Genomic DNA, 19,929 nt, shown 5'->3' on the forward strand with positions numbered 1-19,929 from the left:
GAGCGTGTGGCTCCTCATGAAGGATTCCAGCTCCTTCCATGGATCACTTTCAAGTTCAAAGTCAGTAAAAGACAAGGGGTACCAGCTACTCCGTGCTTGAACACCCTCCACCTTTACCTTCAGCTCCTCTTCCCAGCTGCCGCAATTCCACAAGACCCAGGGTGACTTTAGATCACCAAAGAGCAGAGCAGTCTCCAGGGACGTTTTCATCAGCTGCTACCATTGCTTTCAGTTTCATCCCCGTAATAAAGCCCTTATTTCCTCTAAGGAATATGGTGGTTCCGCTTTTCTTCTGAACTGTAACTGGGCAGCCAAGATGATCAAAAATTAAGGTATTTGTCAAATAAGCCCCAGATTTTATAAAAGAAAGAATTTTAAATATAATTGGAGTTCCCTATATTGCCCTTCCCAGTCTCACTTTCTTTCTCCTTCTCTAGAAACAACTATGATTTTTCCATTGGATATTCTTTCCTGCTTTGTCAAAGATTAGTTGGCCATACATTTGTGGACCAATTCTGGCGTGCCTATTCTATTCCATTGGTCTATGTGTCTCTTTTTGTGCCAATACCATTCTGTCTTGATGATTACAGCTTTGTAGTAGAGGCTAAAGTCTGGGATTGTGATGCCTCCTGCTTTGGTCTTCTTCTTCAAAATTACTTTGGCTATTCGGGGTCTTTTGTGGTTCCATACAAATTTTAGGATTGCTTATTCTAGCTTCGAGAAGAATGCTGGTGCAATTTTGATTGGGGTTGCACTGAATGTGTAGATAGCTTTGGGTAGTATTGACATTTTAACAATATTTATTCTTCCAATGCATGAGCACGGAATGTTTTTCCATTTCTTTGTGTCTTCTTGAATTTCCTTCATAAGCTTTCTATAGTTTTCAGCATACAGATCTTTTACGTCTTCGGTTAGGTTTATTCCTAGGTATTTTATGCTTCTTGGTGCAATTGTGAATGGGATCAGTGTCTTTATTTGTCTTTCTGTTGCTTCATTATTAGTGTATAAGAATGCAACTGATTTCTGTACATTGATTTTGTATCCTGAGACTTTGCTGAATTCATGTATCAGTTCTAGCAGACTTTTGGTGGAGTCTATTGGGTTTTCTATGTAGAGTATCATGTCATCTGCAAAAAAGTGAAAGCTTGACTTCATCTTTGCCAATTTTGATGCTTTTGATTTCCTTTTGTTTGATTGCTGATGCTAGCACTTCTAACACTATATTAAACAATAGTGGTGAGAATGGACATCCCTGTCGTGTTCCTGATCTCAGGGAGAAAGCTCTCAGTTTTTCCCCATTGAGGATGATATTGGCTGTGGGCTTTTCATAAATGGCTTTTATGATGTTTAAGTATGTTCCTTCTATCCCGACTTTCTCAAGGGTTTTTATTAAGAATGGATGCTGTATTTTGTCAAATGCTTTTTCTGCATCGATTGACAGGATCATATGGTTATCTTTTCTTTTATTAATGTGATGTATCACATTGATTGATCTGCAAATATTGAACCAGCCCTGCAGCCCAGGAATGAATCCCACTTGATCATGGTGAATAATTCTTTTCATATGCTGTTGAATTCGATTTGCTAGTATCTTGTTGAGAATTTTTGCATCCATATTCATCAGGGATATTGGCCTGTAGTTCTCTTTTTCTCCTGGGTCTCTGTCTGGTTTGGGAATCAAAGTAATGCTGGATTCATAGAATGAGTCTGGAAGTTTTCCTTCCCTTTCTGTTTTTTGGAACAGCTTGAGAAGGATAGGACAGTCTTTTTAACAAATGGTGCTGGGAGAACTGGACAGCAACATGCAGAATTAAACTAGACCACTTTCTTACACCATTCACAAAAATAAACTCAAAGTGGATGAAGGACCTGAATGTGAGACAGGAAACCATCAAAACACTAGAGGAGAAAGCAGGAAAAAACCTCTGTGACCTCAGCCGCAGCAATTTCTTACTTGACACATCTCCAAAGGCAAGGGAATTAAAAGCAAAAATGAACTATTGGGACCTCATGAAGATAAAAAGCTTCTGAACAGCAAAGGAAACAATCAACAAAACTAAAGGGCAACAGATGGAATGGGAAAAGATATTTGCAAATGACATAACCAATAAAGGATTAGTATCCAAAATCTATAAAGAACTCACCAAAGTCCACACCCAAAAAACAAATAATCCAGTGAAGAAATGGGCAGAAGACATGAATAGACACTTTTCCAAAGAAGACATCCCGATGGCCAACAGGCACATGAAAAGATGTTCAATTTCATTCCTCATCAGGGAAATACAGATCAAAACCACACTGAGATACCACCTCACACAAGTCAGCATGGCTAAAATGAACAAATCAGGAGACTGTAGATGCTGGCGAGGGTGCAAACTGGTGCAGCCGCTATGGAAAACAGTGTGGAGGTTCCTCAAAAAATTAAAAATAGATCTACCCTATCACCCAGCAATAGCACTGCTAGGAATCCCAAGGGATACAGGAGTACTGATGCATAGGGGCACTTGTACCCCAATGTTTATAGCAGCACTTTCAACAATAGCCAAATGATGGAAAGAGCCTAAATGTCCATCAACTGATGAATGGATAAAGACATTGTGGTTTAGATACACAATGGAATACTACTTGGCAAAGAGAAAGAATGAAATCTGGCCGTTTGTAGCAACGTGGATGGAACTGGGGGGTATTTTGCTATGTGAAATAAGTCAGACAGAGAAAGAGAGATACCATATGTTTTCACTTTTATGTGGATCCTGAGAAACTCAACAGAAAACCAGTGGGGAGGGGAAGGGGAAAAAAAGCTACAGAGAGGGAAGGAGGCAAACCATAAGAGACTCTTAAATACTGAGAACAAAGGGTTAATGGGGGGTGGGAGGGAGGGGAAAGTGGGTGATGGGCATTGAGGAGGGCACATGTTGGGATGAGCACTGTGTGTTGTATGGAAACCAATCTGACAAAAAATTATTAAAAAGAAAAAGGAAACAAGTATGATTTTGATGTCTATGTTTCAGTCTATGTATGTTATGCTTTTACTATTCATAGACAACATACATGACTTGGGGTTGCTTTGAAATTTTACGTAAGTGGTAAATATATTATTTCACAGCTTCGTTTGTAAACTTATTATGTTTAAGACCCATAAGCTGGTTCTAGTTCATATGTTTATCTCCTATGTAATGCATCCAATGAATATACCATATTGTTTCTATTTTTTTTCTACAAATTTACTGCAGTGATACTTTGTTTCTTTTATCTGGATCACACATACTAGAAAGTACACAAATCTTAAGTTTTCAGTGCAATAAATTTTTACTTGTATGTACACTCATGTAAGTACTACCCAGAAGAAGATATGGAAAATTTCCAGCACCTCCGTAGGCACCCTCTCAGCAGTCTCCCAAAGATAACCACACGTTTGGTTAGTTTTGTATCCTTTAAGCTTCATATAAATGGAGTCCCACAGTTCATACTCCTTTGTATCTGGCTTTTTTTCCTCATCTCTATGTCCCCATATGAAATTCATCTACATAGTAAGTAGTAGTAGCTACAATACAATGTCCCTCATTCGTGCAGTGTAGTGTGAACTGTAACAAAATACTATAGGTTGCATAGCCATTCCACTACTGATGACAGTTAGATTGGTTCGTTTGGAGCTGTTATGTATAAGGCTGCAGGATATTCTAGTAGTAGATTGATGAACCATAAAAATTGGAGTTTTAAGGTAAAAAATAGATGAATCTGAAATTAAAGATGGTCAGTATGTATCTTGTGATCATAAAAGCACCCATTTATCTTCATTATTGGAGCAACCATGAAGGTCTACCACTCAGATCACCATTCAAGAAAGAAGTTGCCATTCAACTATAAGGAGTATGGTCAACTGAGAGCAACCAGCTGGTGGTATTTTGGGTTCCATCTCAGCTTTTGAGCTGAGGACATATTCTTCCAGAGTCTGGAAGTCTGGAGTCTCCAGAGAATGACTAAGCAGGGCAGAGTTACTGGGGCCTGAACATTTCTGCCAGACGCTGAAATTCTGTTGGATTTCTCTCATGAGTAATCTTTACTCTGGAGTCCTTCATTGAGTTGGTCCAGACTGTCAGGTAAGCTTCATGGTATGGAGATTTCTCCTGCCCAATTCTGATCCTTCCCCTTTTACCATTCACAACCCATTACATTCTGATAAACCTCTTGTAATCCTAGCTTGATCTGCTGTCCAAAGGACTCAACTGACATAGTACCAAGCACAGTCCAAGAAATCGGGTAGTAAAATTAGGTTTTGAGGCTGGATTGCTTACCATCCAACTGGCAATAATAATTGGATGGTATGTGGGCACCAGGAGTCCATGGCACAAGATACTGTATTAGTTGCTTAAATTTTAACAGTGGTGACCTAGGGAAGTATTCTAGTTTTCACACTTGTTGGTGCCTTGGCATCGGGGAAGTAAGAGGGACCAACGGAAACAAAGACTGTGGAATCAGCTGGCCATCACTAAGTTGCATTGTTGCCCTGCAGACAGATGATAAAAGCTACGAAGGATGTAATGAAAACTATAAAGATGAATTACCTATTGTGTTACCTACTAAAAGACCCTTAGCTTCTGTCATGAAAGAGCTAAAGATCAAACTGAGGATTTAGTATTTAAAGGTATAAATTTTCAAAAATAATTACTGTTAAACTGAAGCACGTCTGTTTTGCCAAGTCCTGCCCCAAGAAATCTGTGGCCTCAGTATATGGAATGGACACATTTAGATGGATGTCCCTGAAGATTTTGGCTCTCCACTCATGTAAATCTTCAGAGCCTACAGGGATTTCACACCCTCTCTCTGTTAAGCATTCTAATTACTCTACATCTTAGGCAATATTTAGTGATAAAATCAGACTTAAACGTTTCACCAAAAAAATGAAAGATGTAAAATAGTATCTCTGATAAGTTGCATTTTCCTTTACCTTTATTTATTTTATTTACCTTTATTTAGCCTACTATCCATTAATTGTATCGTCATAGCTTTTCCTTATTTTTAATTTTTTTAATTCTCTTTCTCACACTGAAACGTGGGGTTCTTTCAATATTCTGGAAACTAATTATTTGTAGGTTAAACCTTGAAAATATCTTCTCCCAGAGTGTGGCTTGTCTCTTTTTCATGGTTTCACTTCAGGCAAAAAATTTTGAACTGTAATTGAATTTATTAATCTCACCATCTTTCAACTGTAGGTTTGGAGGGTTATTTAAGAAACCTTTCCCTAATCTGGCACCGTAAAGATGTGTTCCTATATTCTCTTCTAAGAGTTTTAAGTTTTGCTTTTTATATTTATGCCCTTAATATACTTGAAGCTTATTTTTCCATGTGGTGTGCAGTAAGGAACCCCTTTAAACTCTATTTTTCCCGTGTAGATAACCAATTGTCTCAGCACAGCTTGCTGTATAGTCTCTTCTCCCTAGTCTTCAAACCCACAGTTGGATTATTATAGTTGTTGGATCATGTTAGCAAGGAGTTAAGAGGAAAAGAGAAATAAAAAATCTAGCCATTCACTTTTTACCTCATTTCCCATAAATCCTCGTACACCGTGATTTATATCCAGATACTTATTTTACTAATTTGATGTTGGCTTTATTTATTTTTTTATTTTCAAAATCTCCCACCAGACAGAAAACGTGTGAAAGATGGGAGCAAAGTGCCCTCATACGCCCTTCGCTCAGACTGGCCAACTGTTGATATCTGCCATGTTTGCATCTTACAGATACAGAGAGATCTACTATACATTTGATGAGTTTTCCATCAGTACAAGCCAACATTTCTGGTTGTCCACTTGGTACTCCATCCTCAAGTTGGCTGTGATACCTCCTTTTCTTAGTTTATACACCAAACTGCTGAAGTGATGGAGAAAGTAGTGAAATAGTTGGGCTAAAATTTTCTAGTGAATTAGTAGTGAGTAGTTTGTCAAACTGAGATCCATAAATTGAAGATGCCGGTAAACAGATAGACAGATACGTGTTTTTGTGCTGCTACCGGACTGTTCAAAAGGAAGTTTTCACCATAACACTTCACTCTTCAAAACTTCAACATGTTCTGTGCTGAGAATTAGGACGTTATTCAAAATAAGCACGATCTCTGTATCATACACAGAAAACAGAACTTCTACACAAGATACTATCTTATAGGCAGTCTTTATTCAAATTCACTAATTACCCCATAAAGCCTGTTGTGTCTATTTTTAATTTGGATCCAGGGTCCAATTTTGAAATTTCAGAGAAGAATTCAAGACTATTCATTCTCCTGTCCTTGCATTTAGCCCTAGCCCTGTGACTTTCTGCAACTAGTAAACTTTTAGAAGACCAGAAGCAAACAGGGCTTTGAACTGTACTCGCCTGTATGTTTCCATCATTGCCATGAAAAGAGCTTCCCTAACACAGGAGCTATACCTTTAGCTAGTACTCTCAAGTAACCACACACAGAGCGTTACTACCCTGCTGACATACATTCATGAGCAAAATACATGTCTATCATTGTATGCCACTAAGATTTTGTACTTGACTGCTATGCCACAAAAACTAAGATATGCATCAATAAAATATCCACAAAAAATTGATTTATTATGTCTTTCTGTGGTCTTTAATTTTAAAGCATTCTCCTCTCCATCCCCTTCCTCATCATACACTCCCCCCTTTTATTTCTGTCAGGTCACTGATATGTTTTGAAGAGTCCATGCCAGTTGTCATGTAGGGTAGTCCACAATCTGGATATGTCTCATCATTTCTTCAGGTTCAATGCTTTTGCCAAGAATACTGCATTAGTTTAGGGGCACTTGTACCCCAATGTTTATAGCAGCACTTTCAACAAAAGCCAAATTATGAAAAGAGCCTAAATGTCCATCAACTGATGAAGGGATAAAGAAATTGTGGTTTATATACACAATGGAATACTACGTGGCAATGAGAAAGAATGAAATAGGGCCTTTTGTAGCAACGTGGATGGAACTGGAGGGTGTTATGCTAAGTGAAATAAGCCATGCAGAGAAAGACAGATACCATATGTTTTCACTCTTATGTGGATCCTGAGAAACTTAATAGAAAACCATGGAGGAGGGGAAGGGAAAAAAAAAAGAGGTTAGAGTGGGAGAGAGCCAAAGCATAAGAGACTCTTAAAAACTGAGAACAAACTGAGGGTTGATGGGGGGTGGGAGGGAGGGGAGTGTGGGTGATGGGTATCGAGGAGGGCACCTGTTGGGATGAGCACTGGGTGTTGTATGGAAACCAATTTGACAATAAATGTCATTAAAAAAAAAAAAAGATTCAAGTCCCAGGAAAGATGATGATTGGCTTCGCTGGGTCACATCAGATCAGTTTGTTTGATTTCTAACAATGTAAGGTTTGGTCATTTGGTTTAGGAAATGTTTGTCTTATTTCTGCATTTTAGTGGCGTTTATATCTCTTTGTGTTTAATAAATAATCTGTGTGGTGATACTTTTAAAATACTTCTAAAATATGTGAATATCTTGTCCTTTTACAAAATTAGCCACCATTAATAGTCCTTGCCTGAATCAATTTTTATATCTTTTGCCTAAATCAATGTTTACACTCATTAGTTGTCTAAACATGGTGACTTTTAAAATTCTATAGTGATTTCTATAGTTATTAACTGGTACTTCTTTATAAAGAATTTCTTGGGGCACCTGGATGGCTCAGTCATTTAAGCATCTGACTCTTGATTTCAGCTCAGTTCGTGATCTCACGGTAGTGAGATTGAGCCCAGTGTGGGACTCCACACTAAGTGTAGAGCTTTCTTGGGATTTTCTCTCTCTCTCCCCGTCTGCCCCTCCCCTACTTGTGCTCTGGCTCACTCTCTCTCTCTAAAAAAATTAAGAAATAATGTTCTTGCCATTTATATTTTATTAACTATAACTCATGGATTATTTTGTGTGTCAATGGGCTGTAATCCACTAATACAATTATTTTGGTGGTTGGGTGAGGAGTGTTCATAGTGTCCCAAATTTGATCAGTGGAAGCCCTGTCAAATCCTTTAGTATCTTCTTATTTTATCAGTCTCCTGTAGGCAAGTATGGGCAATGTTTTTAAATTTTTGCCTATTGAAAAAACAGAACTGTAAGAAATATAAGAACTTCATGAATATGTTGTTGAGTACATTCATAGAAGCAGAGTTGCAAAGTCAAATGGTAACTAAATTCAGTAAAACCTTGGATTGCGAGTAACTTGTTCTGCGAGTGTTCCACAAGACGAGTAAAGATTTCTAATAAATTTTAACTTGATAAACCAGTGATGCCTTGCAATACAAGTTATACGTGGCACTGAATGCCACATGATCACAAGTGAGCCAATGGTTTCTTTCTCTCCCTCCCTCTCTCTCTCTCTCTCTCTCACTGTGGGATTGTGGGTGATCATCTCCCATGCTTGGATGTTCAGTCTCAGGCTATGGTGTTTGGCAGAAATCAGTGATTTTGCAAAATGTGGGAAGGTGCCCACAACTGGCACTAGTGTATTTTTTTGTCACTTCAAAGTAGCTATAGACAATCCTTTGCTTTTTCACACAAGAGAAGCTTTAAGAATGCTTTGCTTCATTCTAGGTCAGGCTGCCTGCAGATATAGACCCTTTCCTCTGCTGTCTTACTGCCAGTTACATTAAATACAGTATATGACCAGAGTTTATTAATACTGTACTGTAGTCAACATGCATGCGAGCATATACAATGGCTCCCATGTGGGAAAAGGTTGAAAAGAAAGGTGGTAGGAAAGAGAGGATTAGGGGGAAAGATAAGAAGGAAATCATCAAGAAGTACGAACAAGGTGTGCAAGTGGCCAAAGATGAAAGATTTTATAAGACATCCACATCTGCATCTGATCTGCAGAGGAGGGGGAGAAAAAGGTGAGGAATCCCTCACTCCAAATGGGATTAGAGAGATGTGTAAAAGGTGGGAAACTGCAAAATTTTGTAGAAAAGCACCACCGAAATAAGCTGTAGCAGTGCAAGAGATGAATCTGTTTAATGACAATGCCATGTCACATCTCTGCTAAGTCCTCAAAAGGAGGTGAAAGCAAGTGTCATTGGATAAGTTCCTTGTTAAATTGCATGAAAAGAAAAAGATTCTACTGCGCTAATAAATACCAATGATTCCCTTAGTGATAGTGAAAGTCGTCCTACACAATAACCCTTCTCTCTCTTGTCTCCCTCCCATCAGCCACAAAGGTTTTCAAAGGTAAGTGCAAGTTAATTTGTTTACTTTTCTTTATATTTTGTATCTTCTTTACTATGTGGTATTATGTTACAGTGTTATAATCATTTTTATATGAATATTTTTGAGTTTCCATTATTTCTTATGGGGAAATTCGCTTTGATATACAAGTGCTTTGGATTACAAACATGTTTCAGGACCAATTATGCTCAAACACCAAGGTTTTACTGTATGTCGTTTTGCTAGATATTCCTCAACTATCCTTATTAGAGATTGTGTCAGTCACAGTCCAGTCAGGAGACAGAAACACATAATAATCTCAAAAGAAAGAAAGTTTAATATAATGAATTATTAACTAGCAATAGGTGATTACAGTGACAGCAGATTGGCTACTTTGGAGTAAAGAAAAGCCTAAAGAATATAGAAACGTTGGATACAGGGAAAAACTACTGTCCCTGAAGCTAAAGCAAAGTACAAAAGGAAGAAAAATATCTGAGGTTCTCACCCCCATACAAAATGTAAGTGAATGAACAAATGAACAAGTGAATGAATACGTACATACATACACACACACACACATACATACATACGTAAAATGCCCTTTTGCTCAAAACTTTCCCAATAATAGGTAAGCTTTTGAATTGTTGTGAATCTTATTCACAAGAAATGGTATTACACTATATCCTTTCATTTATCTTATAAGTAAAGTTGACCTTTTGTGTATGTGTCATTTTATTTCTTTTTCTGTAAAATGTATTTTCATGTCTTCTATTTTTCTAGCAAATTTTTGGGTTTTTTAATTGGTTTTTAGGAGTCCTGTATATAATTAAAGAAATTACCCTTCATCTGTGACATACATTATAAATATTTTCTCTAAATTTGTCATTTTTAATTTTACTTTATTTGTCATGGGACTGGGGATTTGGGAATTTTTTTGCCTTATTTTAGTCAATTCATTAATCTTTTGTTTAATTGTATCTTGATTTTAAGTCATGACTAAGAAAACTTTCCCTATACCTAGAAATTCATCCATGTTTCTTTTAGGACTTGTATAGTTTCATTTTTCTATATTTGTGAATCAACAGGATTTTATTTATTATGATATATTTTCCCAAATGACTACTTAGTATTTAAAATTTTTAATTTCTCCATTGATTTGAGATGACATACCTATCATCTACTAACTTTTTATATGAATTTTCAATAATACCTAGAAAACTGAAAAAAAAATGAGGGTTTAGTTTACCAAGTGTTTAAAATAAAACATATTATAAAGCTTTTATAATTAAAGTAGTGTGGCATTGGTATAGAAATAGAGAAATACACCAATGAAAGACAATTTAAAGCCAAAGTACAATAGAGGTCAAGAAAAGGGACACATCCAGTTATGAGTTTCATCCTTACAGTGGTGTCCATGAAGTAATGGAATTGGCTGAAACTACTGCATAACCAAATATGCTTCAAATTCACTAACTTAAGAAAACAACCATTTTATTATATCTCATAATGTTTTGGGTCAAAAGTTCAGGCAAGGCTTAGTTGGGCCATGCTTCTTCTTGCTCAACATGGCATTCATAGAACAATATTCAGCTGGCAAATGAATTTCTGTGTAAAACCTGTAGCTTTGGGGCACCTGGGTGGCTCAGTCAGTTAAGCGTCTGACTTCAGCTCAGGTCATGATCTCACAGTCTGTGGGTTCGAGCCCCACATCAGGCTCTGTGGTGACAGCTCAGAGCCTGGAGCCTGCTTTGGATTCTGTGTCTCCCTCTTTCTCTGCCCCTCTTCCAATCCCCCCACCTCTCTCTCTCTCTCTCTCTCTCTCTCTCAAAAATAAGTAAACATTAAAAATAAAAATAAAAAACCTGTGGCTTCACTCACCCATATTGATGGGAATGTCTGGAAGGCTGGGCTCAGCTGAGACTGTCATCCAGAACACCTACAAGTAGCCTCTCAATCATAGACACTTCATGGTAGTAAACACCTTGGATGGTGTTTAACATCTAAGCAACAGTATTCAAATAGCCCAAGACAGAAGCTGTGGGACTATATCAGACCTAGCCACAGAATTTATCCAGGGTCTCTTCTTCTACAGTTTATTGGTTACCAGCAAGTTAAAGGTCCAGCACAGATTCAAGATGAGTGTGTGAGTATTTGGAGGTGTGGTTCAGTGGAGCAGGAGTATATATTTGGAAACTGGCTACAAAAAAATGAAAAATGATTTTAAAACAATATTACACAGTGAAGGAAACAATCAACAAAACTAAAACGCAACCCTGTGGAATAGGAGAATATATTTTCAAAGAACATACCTGATAAAGTGTTCATATCCAAAATATATAAAGAACTTATAAAACTCAACACGCCCCCAAAAAAGAAGAATCCAATTAAAAAATAGGCACAAGACATGAATAGACATTTTTCCAAAGAAGACATCCAGATGGCCCGCAGATACATGAAAACATGCTCGACATCACTTATCATCGGGGAAGTACAAATCAAAACCACAATGAGATAAGGCCTCACACTGGTCAGAATGACTAAAATTAACAACTCAGGAAACAACAGGTGTTAGTGAGGATGTGGAGAAGGGGAGCCCTTTTGCACTGTTGGTGGGAATACAAACTGGTGCAGCCACTTTGGAAAACAGTATGGAGGTTCCTCAAAAAGTTAAAAATAGAACTACCCTACAACCCAGCAATTGCACTATTAGGAATTTATCCAGAGGATACAAAAATGCTGATTTGAAGGGTCACACTCACCCTAATGTTTATAGCAGTGCTATCAACAATGGCCAAATTATGGAAAGAGCCCAAATGTCCATAAACTGATGAACAGATGAAGAAGATGTGGTAGATATACACAACAGAATACTACTTGGTGATGAAAAAGAATGAAATCTTGCCATTAGCAACAACATGGATGGAACTGAAAGGTATTATGCTAAGCAAAATAAGTCACACGATTTCACTCATATGTGGAATTTGAGAGACTCAACAGATGAACATAAAGGAAGGGAAGGAAGAATAAAAACAGAGAGGAAAGCAAACTTATAAGTAATTTTTAAATATGGAGAAGAAACTGAGGGTTGCTAGGGTGGGTGGGGCAGGGGGTTAAATGGGTGATGGGCATTGAGGAAGGCACTTTTGGGGATGAGCACTGAGTGTTATATGTAAGAGATGAATCACTGGGTTCTCCTCCTTAACTACACTGTATGTTAGCTAACTTGAATATAAATTAAAAAAAATAAATTACAAAAAAAATAGGTGATGGAAATTAAGAAGTGCACTCATGTGATGAGCATTGGCTGTTGCATGGAACTTGAATCACTATATTGTACACCTGAAACTAATATAACACTGTATGTTAACTAACTGTAATTTAAGTAAAAACATTTAAAAAAAAACTGTATTACAGATGAAAGCTTTGAATACAGTGCAAGCAAGAGTCTGGTGCAGAAGGATATAAAGTCTGCTCTGCAAAAGGCCATAGAAGAAAGTTATTTAAAAAAAAAACTATATAGTGTTGAAAATGAAAAGAGTAGAGTTTGAAAGAAGGATGGAACACATTGTCAAAAGCTGAAGAAGAGCCTGGGCAGAGAGAAGGATGGAGACGTTGGAAGAGACTACTGAATTTGTCAATAAAGAAGTCATTGATGGGGTGCCTAGGTGGCTCAGTCAGTTAAATGACCGACTTTGGTTTAAGTCATGATCTCACAGTTTGTGGGTTCAATCCCCACGTCTGGCTCTGTGCTGACAGCTCAGGGCCTGAAGTCTGCTTCAAATTCTGTCTCCCTCTCTCTCTGCCTCTCACCTGTTCACGCTCTGTATCTCTTTCTCTCTCAAAAATAAATAAACACTTTTTAAAAAGAGGTTGTTGATGACTTTTAAAAGAGGTATTCATGTAAGATGATGATTAATAATCATGAAGTCCATACAAAAAGGTTGGAGATAAAAAATAAAAAGTAGGGAATGAAAGAAGAAGAAACCATACCCTTTCTTTATTATGTTGTAAAGGTAAAAGAAATAAATTATTTAAAGCTCTGAAGAATAATCTTGAGGTAAGACTCAAATCACTCATTAAATCCCCATTGGCTCTATCAAAACACTTTTTAAAAAGATTATTAATGGGGCTTTTACCTACCAGTTTTGAAAAATAATATACTAAATTCACTAGAGGGATGCCTAGGTGACTCAGTCATTTAAGCGGCCGACTCTTGGTTTCAGCTCAGGTTGTAATTTCACAGTTCATGAGTTCGAGCCCCACATCAGACTCCAATCTGGCCGTGTGGAGTCTGCTTGAGATCCTCTCTCTGCCCCTCACCCACTTGCTCTGTCTCTCAAACTAAATAAATAAACTAAAAAAAAGAAAGAAAAGAAAAAAAAAGGAAATTCTCTAGATATTTCAGACCTCCAGTAACTAATCAGTATTTAATTATCTCCTAATGTGAAATAATAAATTATCAAGTGGAAAATCAGTGAAAATGGCAACAGCAGGTGTTTACTGAATATTTATTATGTGTCCATCACTATCCAGGATGTAAAATATAAGCCAAATTATTTTCCTACATGAATTACAAGGATCAAATGGTACTTTTGTTTTTCATTCTTAACACAGATTAATTGTAGTATTGGGACTTATTGTAGCACATAAAGATTACGCAACTCCTACAGGATGAGTTCTACAATGATTTTCAGAGACTCTTGCCACAACTGTAAGCCTCCCCATGCCATTAGCACTATTGTGGTATGGAGGGAGCTTAGCATGAAGACAATGCAGAATAGAATGGATCACATTCTATAGAGTTTATAAAGTGAAAATCATAGTCAAATCATTTATTTGGAGCTAGGCAAGTCAAAAAAAATCAGAAATTACTGTATATTTTATGTGTGTTGTCACCTCTATTTTATAAATAAAAAAGAAAAGAAAACAATCTTGACTACAGTTGTAAAACGATAATGGAATCTTTCTTTGTTCACTAAATATGTAGTAATTTAAGAATTAAAACATTTTCCTTGAGGAAAAAAATATTCCAAATTTCTATATTGTTTACCCAAATTATAAATAAATCCAGCTGGTTTAAGGTGAATATTCAGTCAATCAAACAGATATAGGAGTGGATGTCAAGCTCCCTGAATGCAAGGTTCATATACATTTCTTCCATTAGAGGATTACCACTGTAAAATTTTAAATTGATTGTTCTCTTTTGCTTTTTCTAGACCATTGGAGCCATCCATCTGCATGAGGGAAGACTGGATCATAGCATAAAAGAAATACAAAGTAAAAGGATAAAAAAAATATTGTCTTTGGCATTTAAAATCACTATTTTAATCAAAATAATTTTGTAAATTTCTTTACCCTTCTACCAAATATCCCAATTTACCATAACAGCAAATAAGAATGGATGACTTGGATCATAAAGTGCTCTTTTCTTAAGTTTTTATTTATTTATTTTGAAAGAGAGAGAGAGCCTGAATGGGGGAAGGGCAGAGATAAAGGGAGAGAGACAAGCAAGCTCTGGGCTGTCAGCACAGAGCTTGGCATGGGCTCAAACTCATGAACCGTGAGATCATGACCTGAGCAGAAACCAAGAGTCGAATGCTTAACCAACTGAGTCACCCAGCCACCCCAAAGTGCTCTTATTATATAGAGAATATTCCTCTTCTAGTGACCCATATTTGAAAAAGGATATGATGTGGGTTGAGGAAACAAAAATAAATAAATAAAAAGTCCACTGTTTTCCTAGAACTAGGGTACAGCAGAAGGCAGAAGAAGAGAAGATAGGAAGAAGAGAGCAAGTAATTATTTCTCTTCCACCTGGAGATATGTCAAAGAGAGTAGAAAAAGATCCTTTTGTCTCTGGAAAGCAGCTCACTTGCCGGCTGCCCAATTCATATTTGAGCTACCACCACCCCAAAGTAACCTGAATTGTACAGCACGGTCAGGCCTGGGATTAGCTCAGAGCCAATGTTGGGGAGTTTCCAGAAAGATGATTCTCTAATGAAGGGATCACAGCAAATCAGTTAGATGGGGCTGAACGTAAGTTACACCAGACCTGAGAGGGGTCCATAGTGCTTTGAGGGATTAAGAAAAAGTCAGGCCACCCAGTGACTACCACCAGGCCCTGGCTAAGTAGACAGAATCCAGGTCCCTAGAACTAATGGGACAACAAAGTAAGTAGTAACCACATGGACCGAAGACACTGTCCCTAAGTCAGTCAGAAAATCAAAGGCTGAAGACCTTAATTTTTCCTTTTTATCACGAGCTTGCATAAATCGTTATCTCACCACCACTCCACCTCCCACATATACACACTTTCTTAGGGAATACCTAGGAATAGAGGTAGACAACTGAGAAATCTGGAACACTGAGGTTTGATTTTTTTTTTCTTTGAAGACTTGAGCATTACTGGAAGGGGTTATTTAAATTATCCAATGAAAGGACAGTGACATCATCAATATAGTACCATAACTTCAGTATCATTCACGAGAAGACCAACTAGCAACTATCTACAGATAGTCACCACTCTGAAAATCCCATAACCGAAGGGTGAGGCAGCATTCCTGTGGACAACACAGACTGAGAAGGATCACACTAGAAGAGTAAGAGGGGCGGTTCACTTTGACCACATTGTCTCTCCTCCAGACCAGCCCAGAACTGCACCAAAAGACCACCCCCCCCCCCCGCCCAACCCAGGCTTATGGTTTCTTCAATGAGAAAAAAGAACCCAAGGTGATATCCAGATTCTCTAAGCATTGCAAAATTCTTCCTGGGAGGTTCACTAGGTTATCAGCTCACAGGAATCACTGGAGAAACCTGTAGGGCTCAACCACTGGGGATCAGATAGAGATGTTGGAAGCAGTGCCTGATTTGGATCCCCAGCAAATAAGCCACACTGGGAGCAGGAAAGGGAGCAAACTCCTAATCCTTTCCAACTGCTCCAAATAGCCTCCAGCTCTGCTCCACCAGGAAACATAGCCACAGACACCTGGCATATCCATGGGGCACATATTATGGCCCAACCAGGTAGAGAGCCAAGCCAGCAGCCCTACCCAAATGTTGGGTGTAGCCTCTGGATCTGGGAAAACCAGAGAGCCTGAATAGTGACCATGACCAACCTCGGTGTCCAGCCTACTTCCTGACCTAGAAGCAGAGCCTAGTATAGGATCCTGCCTGACTGCTGACCACAACCTCCAGCCTTGCCCAGGCAGAGAGCCCGGGTGATGGCCCCACTCAGTCGTAGAGCAAAGCCTGAAGTCCCATCCAATGAGGTAGCGCAGACAGCAAACCCACCCAACTATGGAACTGAAGCTCCAGCCCCACCTAACCATAGGGTACAGCTGGGTTTCTGTACACCAACAATAAACTATCCAAAAAAGAAAGACGAAAATTCCATTTACAACGGCATCAAAAACAATAAAATACATAGGAATAAATTTAACTAAGGGGATGAAAAATCTGTATACTGAAAACTGTAATTGTGGATGAAAAAATGAACATAAATACAAATGAAAAGATATCTCTTGTTCATGGTTGGACGAGTTAATTTCGTAAGATGTCCATACTACTCAAAGCAAGCTGAAGATTCAATGCAATCCCTGTAAAATTTCAATGGCATTTTCACAGATATATAAAAGCCGTGCTAAATTTCATGCAAAATCACAAAAAACTGTAAGTAACCAAAGGGATTTTGAGAAAAATAAAGCTGGGGGCATAATACTTCCTGAAATGGATTTATGTAAGGCCTGAAACTGTAAAACTCCTAAAATAAAACATAGGAGAAAAGTTACCTGACATTGGTCTGAGCAATGTTTTTGTTTGTTTGTTTTTTGTTTTTTGTTTTTTGTTTTTTGTTTTTTTTCATATAAGACACCTAAAGCACAAGCAACAAAAGCAAAAATAAATAGGTGGGAAAAGATTAACCTGAAAAACTTCTGCACAGCAAAAGAAATGATTTAAAAATGAAAAGGCAACCCATGGGAGAAAATATGTGCAAATCGTATATCAGATATGGGATTATTATCCAAAATATATAAGGAACCCATACACTTCAATAACAGACAAAAACAACAACAACAATGACAACAACAACTCATTTAAAGTGGACAAAGCACTTGACTAGACATCTTTCCAAAGAAGATATATAAATGGCCATCAGGTATACGAAAAAGTGCTCGACATCATTAATAATCAGGAAAATGAAAATCAAAACCACAATGAGATATCACTTCACACCTGTGAGGACCACAATTATTAAAAAGACAAGAGATAACAAGTGTTGGTGAGGATGTGAAGCAAAGGGAACCTTTGTCCACTACTGGTAGGGATGTAAATTGATACAGCCACTAAGGAAAACAGTATGAGGCTTCCTACAAAATTTAAAAATAAAACTACCATATGATCCAGCACTCCCATTTCTAGGTATTTATACAAAAGAAAGCAAAGCACTATCTGGAAGAGATATCTGCACTCCCATGTTCATTGCATTATTATTTCCAATAGCTAAGATATGGAAACAACCTAACTGTCCACCAACAGATGAATGCATAAAGAAATGTGGTGTACATATGTGCGATGGAATATTATCCATCCATAAAGAGAAGAAAATCCTGCCATTTGCAACAACATGGATGAACTTTGAGGGCATTAAGCCACACAAATGAAGACAAATACTGTATTGATCTCCCTTATATATGGAATCTTAAAAAAAAAAAAAAAAAAAAAAACTCACAAACAGAGGACAGAATGGTCATTGCCAGCAGTCGATAGGGTTGTGGGGGAAAGAGGTGAATGTGATTAAAAGGGTACAAAGTTATAAGATGAATCAGCACTGGGTATCTACTGTATAGCATGGCATAGTATAGTTGAACAATTTGAACAATAGTGTATTGTATACTGGAAAGTTGCTAAGAGTAGATTTTAAAAGTTCTCACCACACACACAAACACACACACACACACACACACACACACACAAGGCAATCATGTGAGCTGATGGAGATTTTAACTAACCTTATTATGGTAATAATTTTGTAATATGTATGTATGCCAAATCACCACTTTGTACTACTTATACTCACAAAATGTTACGTGTTAACTATATCTCAATAAAGCTGGAAAAGTAAATTATCCAATAAAACTAATTTTAAAACAGGTTGAACGTTTGGTTCTTGTTCCCTAAAAATCAGAGGAATGGACTTTGTGATAAAGGTCGGCACTCCTATACAACAACATTTACACTGAGATCTCTCAACTTTCAGGCATTTATGTCGCAGTGTAAATTAAACATTTTCATCATGCTACATTTCTTCTGTGGCCAACTTTCCATAAAGTGTTGGACATGTAAGTGGTAATAGAGGTTGGAAAAAAGTGTACAAGGAAGGAGAAAGAAAGAAAATATGTCCTTCATTTTATTTTTTTCAGAACTGGTATCACTGAGTGTTTTGTAACATGTAGACATGTCTATGATAATTTCCTAACATTTGTTAAGTCTCTTTCCTCCTAGCGTTAGTAGATGCTAACAGCAACATAAATCAGAAAAATAGTGTCAGTCTGGAATAATATAATTATTTCTTACTCTAAAGAGTTCCATTGATGCCTGTTGTTAGTCAGCTAAAGAGAAAAAATACAAGACCCTCACAAAATAAGGTAGATTTTTAAGGCAAATAACTCATGGACTCTCTAAACTCAAATAAAATTATTACCCCAGGAGAATGTTCAAATGCAAAAGCAAATGGTTCTTCTCCCTCCACATATCTGGATTTAAAAAGATTTAATGGAAAGAGTAAGCAAGAGTATAGGATTAAAATATATCATAATAACAATTTCAGTGTTCTAGAAAAGAAATTCCTTTTAGAAAAAAAGGGGGGGGGAGAAAATATAAAAGAGAAGAACACAAATAAACTATTATTACCCCTGACACAAAACTCACTGGTTTATTAGTCTTTATCCTTGGAATGTTCACAGCTCATAAAAAAAGTTCCAATTAGAGTCGTATTCAGATTATATATTGCCAAGTTTACTATAAAGAAATTTACTACCACTAAGAAATCTTCTGGACATACAAAATGCTTAAGCAATAGCAAACTACTAAAGAGAGGAGAGCAATTCCAGTATGTTAGTGGTTTCAAAGATACAAGTGCTAGAAAGGAAGTGAAATTCTGAAGATAAACAAATGTAACTAAAGTATATTTCCTATGAGGCATATTAATTTACTTCCATATTACAAAGGCCTAACTTAAACCATATGGGGAAAGAAAAGCATCAGGCAGACAATACCATATGCAGAAATCTATCCCAGGCACTGTATGACTAGTTACAGATTAATTAGATCTTACATTCGAGGAATCTGTATCCTACCAGGAAAGAGATGTGCAAAATACCCAGGATAGGAAGTTACGGTGATGTCCTAGGATTCAGAGGCATGGAAAAAGCGCTCAGTCTTAGGCTGGAGCATTACAAAGAACATAAGAGAGGAAAAGGGACCTAGCTAGTTATTAATTGCATCAAAAAGATGTAAGGGGAAAACACAGCAGACAGAAAAAACACGAGCGAAAACAAAGGCAGGACAGTTACAAGTAGGCATCCTTACTGGAAGGTAGCAGTTAGCTCATAATTGGAAGATAAGCTAACATTCACCCAAGATGGCTTGCCCTTTGATGGACCTGGGAAGATGTATTTGGGGGAGGTGGTAGATCGAGAGGTGGTGTGGTTTGGAGTACAAATCACCTAAGGAAAGGGACTGAC

This window comes from Lynx canadensis, chromosome D2 (assembly GCF_007474595.2).
Source record: "Lynx canadensis isolate LIC74 chromosome D2, mLynCan4.pri.v2, whole genome shotgun sequence".
NCBI lineage: Eukaryota > Metazoa > Chordata > Mammalia > Carnivora > Felidae > Lynx > Lynx canadensis.